Below are 13097 nucleotides of genomic sequence, written 5' to 3'. Positions count from 1 at the left end.
TCTTGCTCTTACTTAACCAGACCATCACATCACAGTAAGTGCTAGTGCAGGCACATGGGCATCAAAGAATGCAGGATTATGCAGTAAAAATGCAGAATTCTGATATCTGGGAAGATATAGTCAACCAAGGTTCCATCAAGGATAGTCCTAAATACTATTATCTGTACAGAAGTACTTTTACTCAAACTGCATCATTTATCTTTAGTTCTTAACATGCACACAACATTATGAGGAAACTGATGCTGATTCAGACTCAGAAGAAAGAAAGAAAAAATGAAAAACATGGAGAATTGCAAAACAAAAGCACTGAAGAATAAAGGGAAACTGACTATGTACTTCACCTTTCAGCATACTGCACTTTTGAGAGTTAATGCGAATCCTGCAAAAACATATCAATATTTATTAGGACAATCCAACAATTTCCTAGCAGAAAATATTCTAGCTGGATTGATCTACTTACCTGTTCAACAAATGGATGAATGAATGAATGAGTTAATGAATGAATGAATGAATGAATGAATGAATGAATATCATGATGTTTCCCAGAAATGTCTGTTTCAAGCATGTATCAATGAGATGACAGAGTCATGGTGTTCAATAACATATGCACATAGTGCAAAGAAGTGACAGAAACTAAACCAAAACATAAGGTTTTTTTTTAGTTGTGAAGTATCATCTACATTTTTATTCACATTACATGTCCCTTTACACATACCCTAAGTGCAAAATTTAAGTCTACCTACCACACTTTGCCTAAGAAATTATTCTGTATACAACACTTTCTCTGAATGTCATTTTTTTCATTACAAGAGAAACCTTTTGGTGACAAATGCAGTAAAATTTTCAAAGCATACTACACAGCATGACATATAAGCCTAATGTCAGAAATCATATACTGAGCAGGCAAAAAGCATTACTTTTAACTCTTACCACTGTGCAAAAAAACGTCTTGTGCTGTTGTTTCTTGATGTACTGTCTCACAGAAAAGGCTTAACTTCGTTTGGCAACCTAAAATTAAGCAAAGCAATTATTTTAAATATAGAAAGTCCAGTTCTGTATTTTCACACATTTGTAAACACCATTCAAAGGCAGATATTAAATACCACTTCTCCTTAAAGTTACTATTTTAGGTCTTGAATTCTAAGGCAATTCTACCTGTCTGCAAAAGTGGATATCTGAGTTAGGGAAAAGTGAAATGAGTCTGTTTTAACACTGTAGCAAAGACGATGCAACTCTTTGTAATACTCATTTGTGATGCACTTTAGTAAACATATATCTGGCCCCTGGACATCCCCACTACTACTTTGGGTAATTCACAGACAAGGAAGCAAGTATTGCTAATATAGTCATGACCATAGCTGCTTTAGAAGCAAAACCTAGTATAGGCTTCTTGAGGGCTGGCATTTATGGAAGGACACTTTTTCTTTTTAGTACTTTAAATGTTTCTGCTGTTTGAGTCTTGGATCAAGTCTGCCTCACCAACTTTTCTTCTTCAAAATATTTCTTTATAAGAAAATAATGTTCACATGGAGATGAGAAGAAAGAGAGCAGGCTTCAGCTCTCAGAACTGGTAGGCAAATCTTAAATCCAGTATGTGAAAGGGGAGTAGTCTCATCTCCAAAACTTAAGACCCAGGTGAACCTGTGACCTGACCCCACCCCCATCCCAAGATTTCACTGTCTCCATTCACTTTAATTACATCAATTTAGGAGACTTCATTTGTCTACCTTTCTTAACATTTAATTTTTTACATATTTACAGACATTTATGAAGTACAGTAACTCACACCAGAAAAAAGAAATATCACAGAACTTCTTTATGTTCCATAAATACTATCCTGCAGCATTTTTATGTTCAGTAAACACTATCAAGTCCTTTGCTCCTCCAGTTGGTGGATGCTGCCCTTTTGGTCTCATCTGTCTAGGGACTCCTACATGCATTCAATTCATACCATTCTGAGACCTCAAGAAGTGGAATGAAAATTATCACCTCCAAATTTAAAGCTATGCTACTCTCTCAGAAAACAACTGGCTGCTGTCTTCAAATGAAGATGGGAAACAGATGCCTTTAGTGGAGCTGCTTAAGAATCTCAAGATCTTTTCACATGAATGATGGCAATATGGGCAGTCAATCTGACAGACAGACTGGGGCAGCAGCCAAAGTCTTGCAAGCAGTGAATTAAATTGTGGTAGTAAAGTGGAAGAGAGTTTCTCTGGCAACGGTCTTCAATGACCAGTCAATATGCATCACCATCATCATCATCAGTGGACACAAGCTGTAGGTAGTGACTGAAAGAAGGCAACTTCAGTATAAAAGGAAGAAATGTGGTTTTGCTTTCTGTTACTGAGCTTATATTCCTTGACAAACAGAGCTTTCCACGAGAAAGAGGAGAGTTCAGAGATATAGGAAAGCCTTGCAAAGCATCTGCTACTCTTTTGGATTAGGAGAAGCCAATTTAGTGTTCAGGCATCTCAAAAAAACCTCTCCTGACAGCACCTGCTGGACTTCTTCCAGAAACTGCCCACTGGGAGGAGGCTCCTGCACAGACCCATGACTCACTGGAGGGATTTTGCTTCTCAGCTTGCCAGAATAGTTTTGGGGAGCTCCTATGATGAACTGCAGTCTGTAACTGGGGATAGAAAAGTATGGTCATTCCTGGTTGGTCTTCTATCACTGCACCCCTCAGCAGCAAATACTTTAGAAAAGTCAGACAAGAACTACTCTAGCTCTGAGTGAAATTTTGGTCATTTTTCATTTATGACATAGGTTCATAGGAGACCCTTATAAGCCAGGAATTTTGCCCATGTTCCCACAAAGTCAGCACCTGTTTCCCCTGTCCAGCAGGGACACAAGTGGTATCCCAGGGGTGTATTTTCTGTTTCCCATACAGTCATCCAGGTTCCTCTTAAAGATGGCTAGAGAGGTACTTTGCTTGACATGGAGAGGAAGTCTATTCCACAGATGAGGGAGTCTTTGGGACACAAATCTATCCCGCCAACAAGTTCTATTAATGTCACAGAACAGGTTGAGGCCTTGCGTGCAGCTTGCATGAGTGGAGTTTGACTTACGTATATGCATCAACTCCATCAAGGCTGGGTCTGAAATGGCCTTGTATGCCAGACACAGGTCACCTCTGAGCAGTCTGTTCAAGACTGAGTAGAGGGATAGGGCTTTTACCCTATCTGTATAGGACAAGTGTTTGAGACCCTGGATTTTCCTGGTTGTGAAACTCTGTGGTCTCTCCAGCTGCTGCACGTACTTGGCAAGGTACATGCTGAAGGGGACAGTGTATTCGATAATGGGTCTGATAAGGGAGGAGTAAAGGGATGTTATGACCTCCTTGTTGCTGGAAGAAATACCCTTACTTATGAGGTGGGCCCTGTAGAAAGCCTCCTGTACAATGGAGGCAATGTGGTGGTCAAAAGTCAGGTTGCTATCAACCTGGGTGCCCAAGTATCTCACAACTGACTGCATGCTTAGTACATTGTTAATAATGTGATAATTAGTGGGGATCCAATTTCCCTCAAAGGGGATAATGATGCATTTCTTGGCATTGAGTTTGAGGCCATGTTTCTGGCACCAGTCCCTAGTTTGGGTAAGGTCCTCTTGAAGGATGTTCACATCTCTAGGGAAATTTAAGACAGCACCCAGCTTGCAGTCATCTGCAAACTTGGTCAGCCACAGACCACAGGTTTTGTCTTGCACTTCTGAAAAGTATAACCCAAACAGTAGAGGTCCTAAGACCGATCCTTGGGGTACACCGCTCATTACGGGTGTATTACTAGAGGTGGCTTCCCCTATTTTGACTGAGTGGGTTCTATCAGTGAGCCAGTTAGCTACCCATCTGGTAACATATGGGTTGATGCCTAGCTGGGAGAGTTTATCTATTATGCCCAAGTGGGGAATACTGTACAAGGCTTTGGCTAGGTCAAGGTAGGTGATGTGCACTCTCTTCCCATTGTCCCTGGCACAACATGATGATGAAGCTAATCAGGCTTTAGTTTGGAATGGGGTATCCTAGTTTATGGTGCAGTTTTACATAGCATTCTTTTTGTTAGCTTTTCTTTAGCATCCTACCTGGATATCAGCAGTGGCAGTGGCATCAGCATCAGAAGGACTTCAACAAAATTGGGTCTTTAATTTTATAAAGATTAATTTATATACTTTATACCCATTAGTACTTTAGTTATACAAAACTGTTTTTAAGTTCATATGCAAGTACTAGGCTAACTGCCCTTTTAGGCCATTGTAAGCCTGTTCAGTTTTTCTATCCATCTGCTGTTAGATTGGCCTTATGTATTCCATGGTTGATAATTACATATTAAGTCTAGTCAGAATAACTGGGACCATACTATAGACAGTTTGAGGGGACCCATGTGTTTGCTAAAGTATTTAGGAGCTGCCCTGTATCCATTAAGAGTACATGGGGCAGTCCTAGGGTTAATTTTACACAACCCAATCCATAGATACAAGTTACGCTTGAATACACACAAGGATGAGCTTTGTTTTATGATCTGGATGGGGAGTGTACTCCAGAGCAGAGGTATCCTATGTGAGAAATACCTGTCACTCCAAACAATTCTGTTGATGTTACAGAAGAGGTTTAGATCCCTGGACTGAGTATTTAAGATGTAATTTGACCTACTGATGTGCAGTTCATCAATACTGGGTTGGAGGATGCCTTGTATGCCAGACATAGGTAACTTCTTAGCAGTCTTCCAGACACAAAGTGTAGTGACAGGGCTTTAAGTTGATCCATGTAGGCATATTGTTTAGGCCTTTTATTTTTATTTATTTATTGATTGATTAACATTTGATAACCAGGAAAGTCCAACTAGGTAGGAGCCCATTTTCAGCAGAGTCCCACGGATAAAACCTCCACAGCATTACAAAACATTTTAATAATAATAATTTTAGTCTTTAAAAATAACACAAAAACAAATACAGTTTAAATAATTATACCAAATTACATATAATATGAAAACAGTGGTTAAGAGTAGGTACAAGTTATATGACAATAATTTAACAGTTAGAGAAATTTTAGCCCGTTTATAGAGAAATTAAAGGTAAGTTAGTATAATACAAACAGGAAATGCAATATGAAGCAGGAGAAAAGCAGGCTTATGGTATACTTCTAGAAAAAGCCAGGGAGAAATTGACAGAAGTAAGAAAGTGACTGAGGAAGGGAGAGTAAGGAGATGTAAGGTACAAATAGGTATCTGTCCACATTTAGAAATATAGCTTATCCTGGTGTTGAGCAACAGCAAGGCCAGCTTTTGGCTAGGAAGTCTTTCAGAATGGTTTTGAAGGATGGGAGGGAGGGTATTGACCTGATGGATAGAGATAAGGAGTTCAAGGCCTTAGCAACATGGTTTGAATACAGACAATGCCCAGCAGATTTGATAGGTTTGTGGGCCGGCAGGGGTTTTTGGTTGTTGGCTTTTAATGACTGGATAGGAATATAGTTGTTTAGAATGTTATTTAGGGTTGGACAAGCAGATGGATTCTGGATAATTTAATAGGTGTTAAGACGCTGTGTATATGTTAGCTGATGGGGTAGTTCTAATCACTTTAGACTTTTTAGTGCTATACAGTGGTGGGTTCTGAAAGGGGTATTTATTGGAAACTTAACTTTGTTATAGCAATGCACAAGTTTTGATTTTTGTGATGCCTGAAGGTTAGTAAGGATGGGAGCACCATAAAGATGTGTAAGGAGAAGATACGTAGTGGCAAGTGTAGTTTTTGGCTCTGTAAAGCATCCATAGTTTTGGTTAGTTTTTCTTATGTAAGTTTGTAAATGCAGATCAAATTTAAGATTATCATGCACTGCCACCCCTAATAATATAATATGAGAAGTGACTTCAATGGTTGCACTATCAAGAGACAGGACTTTAAATTTTGTTTTTTCATGGGAGAGGGATTTGGGGGAAAACATTGTTTGTTGTTTTTAGGGTTGAGCATCAGTTGTGAGTCGCAAAGGCAAGTTTCAGTTGTTGCTAAAGCTTCCTGAGTAAATTTTTGGAAGTGTGGCAAAATGTCAAATGTGCAAATGAGTATGGAGTCATCTTTGTACTGATTTAGAGAGGCCTGTTGTGTGGATTTGTGGAGTGTGTTGATAAGACTCTTAAAGAGGAGGGGATGAAAGATAGAGCCTTAAGGTATAAGTGACTGGGAAGTATGGAGAGAGGGTGGAGTGCCATTTTACTGACCAATACCTACTGGATAGGCAGCTTTTGAACCATACAAGGGTGGGCTGAGAGAGACCTAGTGAGGACATTTGAAGTAGAAGTTTTCTGTGACGAACTGTGTTGAAGGCTTTAAACAAGTCTAGAAATAAGGAGGAGACTAGTTTGCCATCATCTCTAGCATTATTGACAGTATATATATTAGAAGTTCAGTGCTAGTACTGCGGGAAGGATGGAAGCCATGTTGTGTGGGGGACAGAATTTCTTCCTGCAAGAGACAGTTTAGCAATTGTTTTTAAATACATTTTTCAAGTATTTTGGAAAGGGGGAAAATACTGATATAGGCCTAAAGGGACTAATGTCTGTTGAATTTCCTCCTTTGTGTGATAATGTGTAACTTTTTCCAGAGAGAAGGAGTGTAGGCTTATAGGAATGACCTATTTATAAGGATTAAAATAGGCTAAGCAATGATACTGGCTGCTATTTTAAGATATTCAATTGGAAGGTCATCAACTGAAGTAGAGTTTGGTTTGAGTTTTTTTAACAGTAGTTTTATGTATGATTTAGGCACAGGTTTGAAGGTGAAAGTAGATTTGATGATACATGGCTGCTGGGCTGGGTTAGGATTAGATGCTGAGGAATCCCTGGTTACAGATGCTATACTTTCTATGAAATAAGAGTTGAATTACATTGCATTTTCAAGTGATGATTTATTGGGAGCAGGGTTATGGTTGAATTTATGGCTGGGATGCAAGATTTCTTTAATGAGTGTCCAGAAATGTTTAGCGTTGTATTTACTATTATTCTGAAAGTTATTATAGTAGAGATGTTTGTTTTCAACCTCGGGTCAAAGTATTAACAGACAGCAATCAATTTACAGCCAATAGAAAGCAATTAGCGTGAGGTACCAAGAAGAAGAACAGTTTCTTTTTCACTCCCTAAATGCAAAATTCTGTTAGCCAGAAATACTAAGTAACTGGCATATATAGTGTGATCTATTAGTCAAGAGAAAGGACAGTGGCCAGCTTAATCGGAGGGATGTTAAAAACTAATTTCTAGCACAGGCAGGTATGTATTGGACTAGACAACGTTAATACACAGCAAGGTTTTTCAAGTTAAATTTGCTTACATTGTACAAAGACAAAATTCTCAGTGAAAATGTTTGGGAGTTGGCCCTTGTGGCAAAACTTCAGCAGTATCTGGGTGGAATACAGTGACCAGAGGCTTTGCACTATATGGAAAATTGGTGACTAAGTGAAACAGGAGAGAATAGTATTCTTTTAGTAAGGTATCCCTGTGGGCATTTCAGTTGTGGCATGTATCTGGACAAATATATACCTAAAGGGGGCATCAAACTTGATTAGCCTAAAGAGGGCTGAGTAAAGAGGAACAGATCTTGAAGGAATCCATTTGTTTATAAGCTGCACAATATAGAAGGACTTTCTTATGACAGCAGATACATGTTGGTAGAAAGTTAGGTCACTGTCCATATAAGTTCCCAAATCCTGAACAACTGGGTCAACTCTTAGGTTGTATTGTCAATGTCGTAATTTACCAGGGTACAAGACTTCCTAACTGATACAATAATGCATTTTTTGGCATTTAGTGTCAGTCTGTGATTTGGCACCAGTTATTTGTTTGGGACAAATCTTCCTGCAGGATTGCTTAAATCTTTTGGGGATTCAATGACAGCTCCTACCTTACAGGCATCTGCAAAATTATTCATCCAGAGACTGCTGATATTGGTTTTTACTTCAAAAAAGTTGATTGCAAACAGGTCCCAGCACTGAACCCTTGGGGACTCTCTGATGACCGATCCTTTTGTGGAGGCTGCTTCCCTTATTTTGATCTCCTGCATCCCCTCTGTGAGCCACTTGGCAATCTAGTGGGTGATGTAAGGGTTTATTCCCAATTTATTCAGTTTTTCTACTATGATTGAAAGGTGGATTGAGTCAAAAGCTTTGCCCAAGTAAAGATTATGTACCATTTTACCTTCATCCATTGCTCTGATGAACATTTCAAAAAAGTCCACCAGGGTGAGTAAGCATAATCTGTCCTTAATGAGGCCAAACTGAGATTGGTCCAGTGTTTGGAGGTTCCTAGTGTTCTTATTGATAAGTTCCACAATATGTTTTTTCATGGCTTTGCATATGCACTTGTCAGACTTACAGGTCTGCAATTGCCTAGGTCTGTGGAAGGTCCTTAATTATGCAGGGGAATGACTATAGCTATTCTTCATTTGCTTGGTACAAAATCTGCATGGAGGCAGAGGTTGAACAGTGTTGTTATGGGTAGCTAACTCATGCTTCATGCTGTTTAAGATAAATGCAGAGATATTGCAGGGCCCATTGATGCAGTATTTTTAGCTTTTGATAGCATTTTTAGAACTTTTGTTTTGTCAGAGAGCTGGACATGAGGCAGTTTCAGGTATATGTTGTAGGAAAGATGGTGGGGAGAGAGGGGCAATGTTTGAGATAAATTTATTGCCCAGTAGGTTCACTATATTTTCAGCCTCAGTATAGGTAACATTGTTCATAATCAGTACTGTCCACTGCTACGTTCTGCTTCTGAGATTACAATCATAACTAAAAAAGGCCTTCTGATATTAATTAATATATTGAAAACAATACTTAACATAGTTGGCATTGTATCACTTTGTGTTTAATAATGTTGTGCTGTTTTAAAATCATGACAAGATTTGTTGCAAAGTATCTTTAAAAATATTTTGGAAGATATCAGTATTTGTGTTCTTGCTGTTCATGGCACCGAAGGTAATACACAGTAATAAGGCAGTCAGCTTCTCAATTATTATTGCCGTTTTATGAAAAAGTGATACAATTTTTTCATAAGATACTTTCCGAGATTATGAACAAGTCCTGAAAGTCTATGAACCTAATACATATGTGCCTACAGACTGATAAGATTTAAGAATGAAAATAACCAATACAGAAGTTAAGCATATGGCACTTGCAACAAATAAATCAAGGCAATAGTGGATGACAATTCTGAAAAGTACTGAAAAAAATGTTAATTATCTTATTCATCCAACTACATTTAAAAGACTAAGCCTAATAATTACGTCTAAAAATCAGTCAAGAGACCTTTAAAATCTTGATACATCTGCAAAGACATAATCTGTGAAGCACTCAATACCACAGAGATGAAGTAAACCTAACATCATGCTGGGTACTGCGTGCCCAAAGTGAAGTCTCTCAAGAGTTTTATTGATTCCTTGCAATATTAGAGAACAAGGCAAGCAATATGCCTTCACTGTTGGTTTCCACAGTGTCCCTCAGGGCCAGCAAAAGTGATGCAAGTGCTATGGATACACTGCCTTCTTGGGGTTTCAGTGAAACCAACCAAACAAATAATATTAGTTTTTACTTCTCTTAATTCTGTAAATGAAAGGGTACACAGCATGAATTAAAAGAAATGTCAAGTGTATCATACAGAGATCTCTTAACAGTAGAAGGTCAAGAAATCCCAATACATAAACAGAGGACACAGGAAAAAGTGCTTCTGTTTACACAGCTTTCAGCAGCAATACATTGCCATATTTACAGTTCATCACTGAAAATATTCTATTCTTTACAATTGCAGTATTGTAATGACTTGCTGAAGTTACATAAATATCAGTTTACATTTCAGAAAGTCATTGGTCTTAACCTTCAGTCAAACTTGAGATGCTGTGAAAGACTATTAAAATCACGCACCTTAATTTCAACTTCAGATTTATTAAACTTCTTACTACCTAAGCACTTGAACAATGGTAAAATATATAACACAAATAAGATTAAGAAGAAGACTTCATAATCAACAATATGTAATTATGGCAAAAAAAAATCTGGTCCAAGGTGCCATCTGATACTTTGTTTTAGCACCTTTTGATTTAATTACAGCATTCAGTCTTCTTCTGCCATCAATTAAAAAGACTCTGACTAACCCTAAATAAAGTTCAGCTGTACTAGTAGGATTTTCCTGACATTTACTCAGTTGCCTGCTACAGCAAAAGCCATGGTTCACACAGAACTTACATAGCAGCAAAGGGCTCTCATTGTTGAAAGGTATCAGTCAGGAGAAGAGTACAAAAAAAATTCCACAGCCTTGGTTATACCATGGAACACATTGAAGACAGTCATCAAAAAGTGGAGAAAATATGAGACAACAGTGACGTTGCAAAGAACTGGACATCCCTCCAAAATTGATGAAAAGACAAGATGAAAACTGGTCATGGAGGCTGCCAAAAGACCTACAGCAACACTGAAGGAGCTGCAGGAATTTCTGGCAAGTACTGGTTGTGCACTACATGTGACACAACAACTGACAACAATCTCCCATATTCTCCATATGTCTGGACTATGGCATAGGGTTGCAAGACGGAAGCTTTTTCTTATACAAAAAAACATCTAGGCCTGGCTAAAATGTGCAAAACAATACATCAAGTCTCCCAAAAGCATGTGGGAAAATGTGTTATGAACTGATGAGACCAAGGTTGAACTTTTGGGCCACAATTCCAAAAGGTACGTTTGGCGCAAAAACAACACTTTGCATCACCAAAAGAACACCATCCCCACAGTGAACCATGGTGGTGGCAGTATCATGCTTTGGGGTTGCTTTTCTTCAGCTGGAACTGGGAATTTATTCAAGGTGGAGGGAATTATGAACAGTTCCAAACACAAGTCACTTTTGGCTCAAAACCTTCAGGTGTCTGCTAGAAAGCTGAAGATGAAGAGGAATTTCACCTTTCAACACAACAATGACCCCAAGCATACATCCAAAGCAACAAAGAATGGCTTCAACAGAGAAAATTAAAGTTTTGGAATGGCCCATCCAGACCCCAGACCTAAATCCAATAGAAAATCTGTTGGGTGACTTGAAGAGGGCTATGCACAAGAGATGCCCTCACAATATGACAGACTTGGAGCACTTTTGCAAGAAAGAATGGGGAAATATTGCCAAGTCAAGATGTGCCATGCTGACAGACTCCTACCCAAGAAGACTGAATGCTATAATTAAATGAAAAGGTGCTTCAACAAAGTATTATTTTACGGGTGTGCACACTTATGCAACCAGCTTACTGTACATTTTTTATTTATTAAATTTTTTTCCCCCTAACGGATTGTTTTGTTTTTCAATTGAATTGTACAGGTTATAGGTCACATTAAAGGTGGAAAAGGTTTTGAAATGATTTATAGTGGTCTCATTGTTTTATATCACAAAACTGTGGCATTTTAACAGGGGTGTGTACACTTTTTATATCCGCATATATATATATATATAAAAATATATATATATATATATATATATATACACACACACACACACACACACACACACACACAAACATACACACACACACACTGTGTGTGTGTGTGTGTGTGTGTGTGTGTGTGTGTGTGTGTGTGTGTGTGTGTGTGTGTATATATATATATATATATATATATATATATATATATAAGTTTGGAGATGTGGGGGACATGACTCTGCATGGGGATGTCAGAGGACTTGCCCCCCTGAAAAATCAATTATTTAAAACATTGTTGAATGGCTTTTATGGGAATTGTGTTCTCATTCTGTTAAGCTCAAACATTTTTTGTCAACCTTTTACATGAGAAATGTATGCCTTTACAACAACTTCCCTTTAGTGAGATCCTTTAAGGAAAGAATAAACTCTGTGAAATACAGTATTTTTATGATCAAACCCTGTGATTCTTCTCATTCTAAAATGTAGACATATGAGACATTCAAGCCAAAAAATAAACTCTGAATGTAGCCTGAGAGACTGGGAGCAAATCAATCAAGGACAACAAAATAAGGAACACAGTAAGAATGCAGGCACTCAATCACGATAACATGACTGATGATACCAAACTCTACAGGGGGACTGAGAAGGACCAGAAAAGAATATAAATGATGATCTCTAGCTATAAGGCAATCGTGCATAACCCTAATAATATGGAGAGAGCAAATAAACTGGTTAGTCTTTGAGGACATTAAATGTAAAATAATGCTCAATTCATTTGTAGACAAATTTCTCTGTAATCATACCAAAAATGGAAGATTCATACTAGGGGTGAAAATTATAAATATCCAAATACAACTTTAGAAGTAAGGTAAATAAGGCATCTTTCAGAAAGCTGAAAAAAACAGTGCTCAAAGTAGACTCCAGAGTCTGATAAATAATTGTTCTCAGTACATACAAACAGATCATTACCATTATAAAGAGGCAGGGGTCCAATCTCCAAGTAGTAAGATGCAGAAATCAAATCAAGAACTCAGCACAGTCGGTAATAACCAGACACCGACTGATTCAACTTCACCTTCAACTTTATTACGGTATTTTTAACAAAACATTAAACACAGTCCTAACAAAGAGTAAAGGTTAACAGCAAAACACATTAAAATATGAAAAGTAGGTAAAGGTACATTACAAAGCAAATAAAGGGTTAAGAATTAGAAGAATTCAAGTAAGGATGTAAAATCATCTCATATCATCAAAAGCAATTTCAAAAAGAAAGGCTTTACGTGATCCAAAGAAGCCAGCCAAGGAAGCACACTCCAAGGCAGTAAGATACACTGGTGAGGATCCAGAAAAACAAAAGAGTGTACAACAGGTGTTTCAAAGCACACCTGAAATCATCAGCCCTGGAAAGGTTTTCACCAAGCAGGACAATGAGTCATAAAAAAGTTATGTACTCACCATAACGTTGCATCTGTGTTGTCCATTTCCATTCTTCCTCAACAGTTGGATTCAGATCTGATCCTCGGATCCAACTCGGCCGTTATTATAGCTTATGGTGACCATAAAGCTCCCGAGCTTCTCCCTGACCCACAGTGCACCAACCCCTAACATACATCAGATCATGTTTGCTAGACTGGCTTTTACTATAGCTTGTGGTGACCATAAAGCTT

At 38.1% G+C, this 13097-nt stretch overlaps 1 long non-coding RNA gene across 2 annotated transcripts in view; it reads right to left on the bottom strand.

Moving 5' to 3' along the window:
* Window positions 1–935: 935 nt before the first annotated feature.
* LOC122796597 overlaps window positions 936–13097 on the bottom strand; it is an 833012-nt gene continuing 820850 nt past the window's right edge. For both annotated transcript variants that reach the window (XR_006363994.1, XR_006363995.1), the window contains one exon: window positions 936–1008. This is a non-coding gene — a long non-coding RNA (uncharacterized LOC122796597). The remainder of the gene's footprint in view (window positions 1009–13097) is intronic.

This window comes from Protopterus annectens, chromosome 3.part0 (genome assembly GCF_019279795.1).
Source record: "Protopterus annectens isolate FY-2018-M chromosome 3.part0, PAN1.0, whole genome shotgun sequence".
NCBI classification, from domain to species: Eukaryota; Metazoa; Chordata; order Ceratodontiformes; family Protopteridae; genus Protopterus; species Protopterus annectens.
The sequence above is the reverse complement of the archived record's forward strand: the minus strand, read 5'-3'. Positions and strand labels throughout refer to the sequence as shown.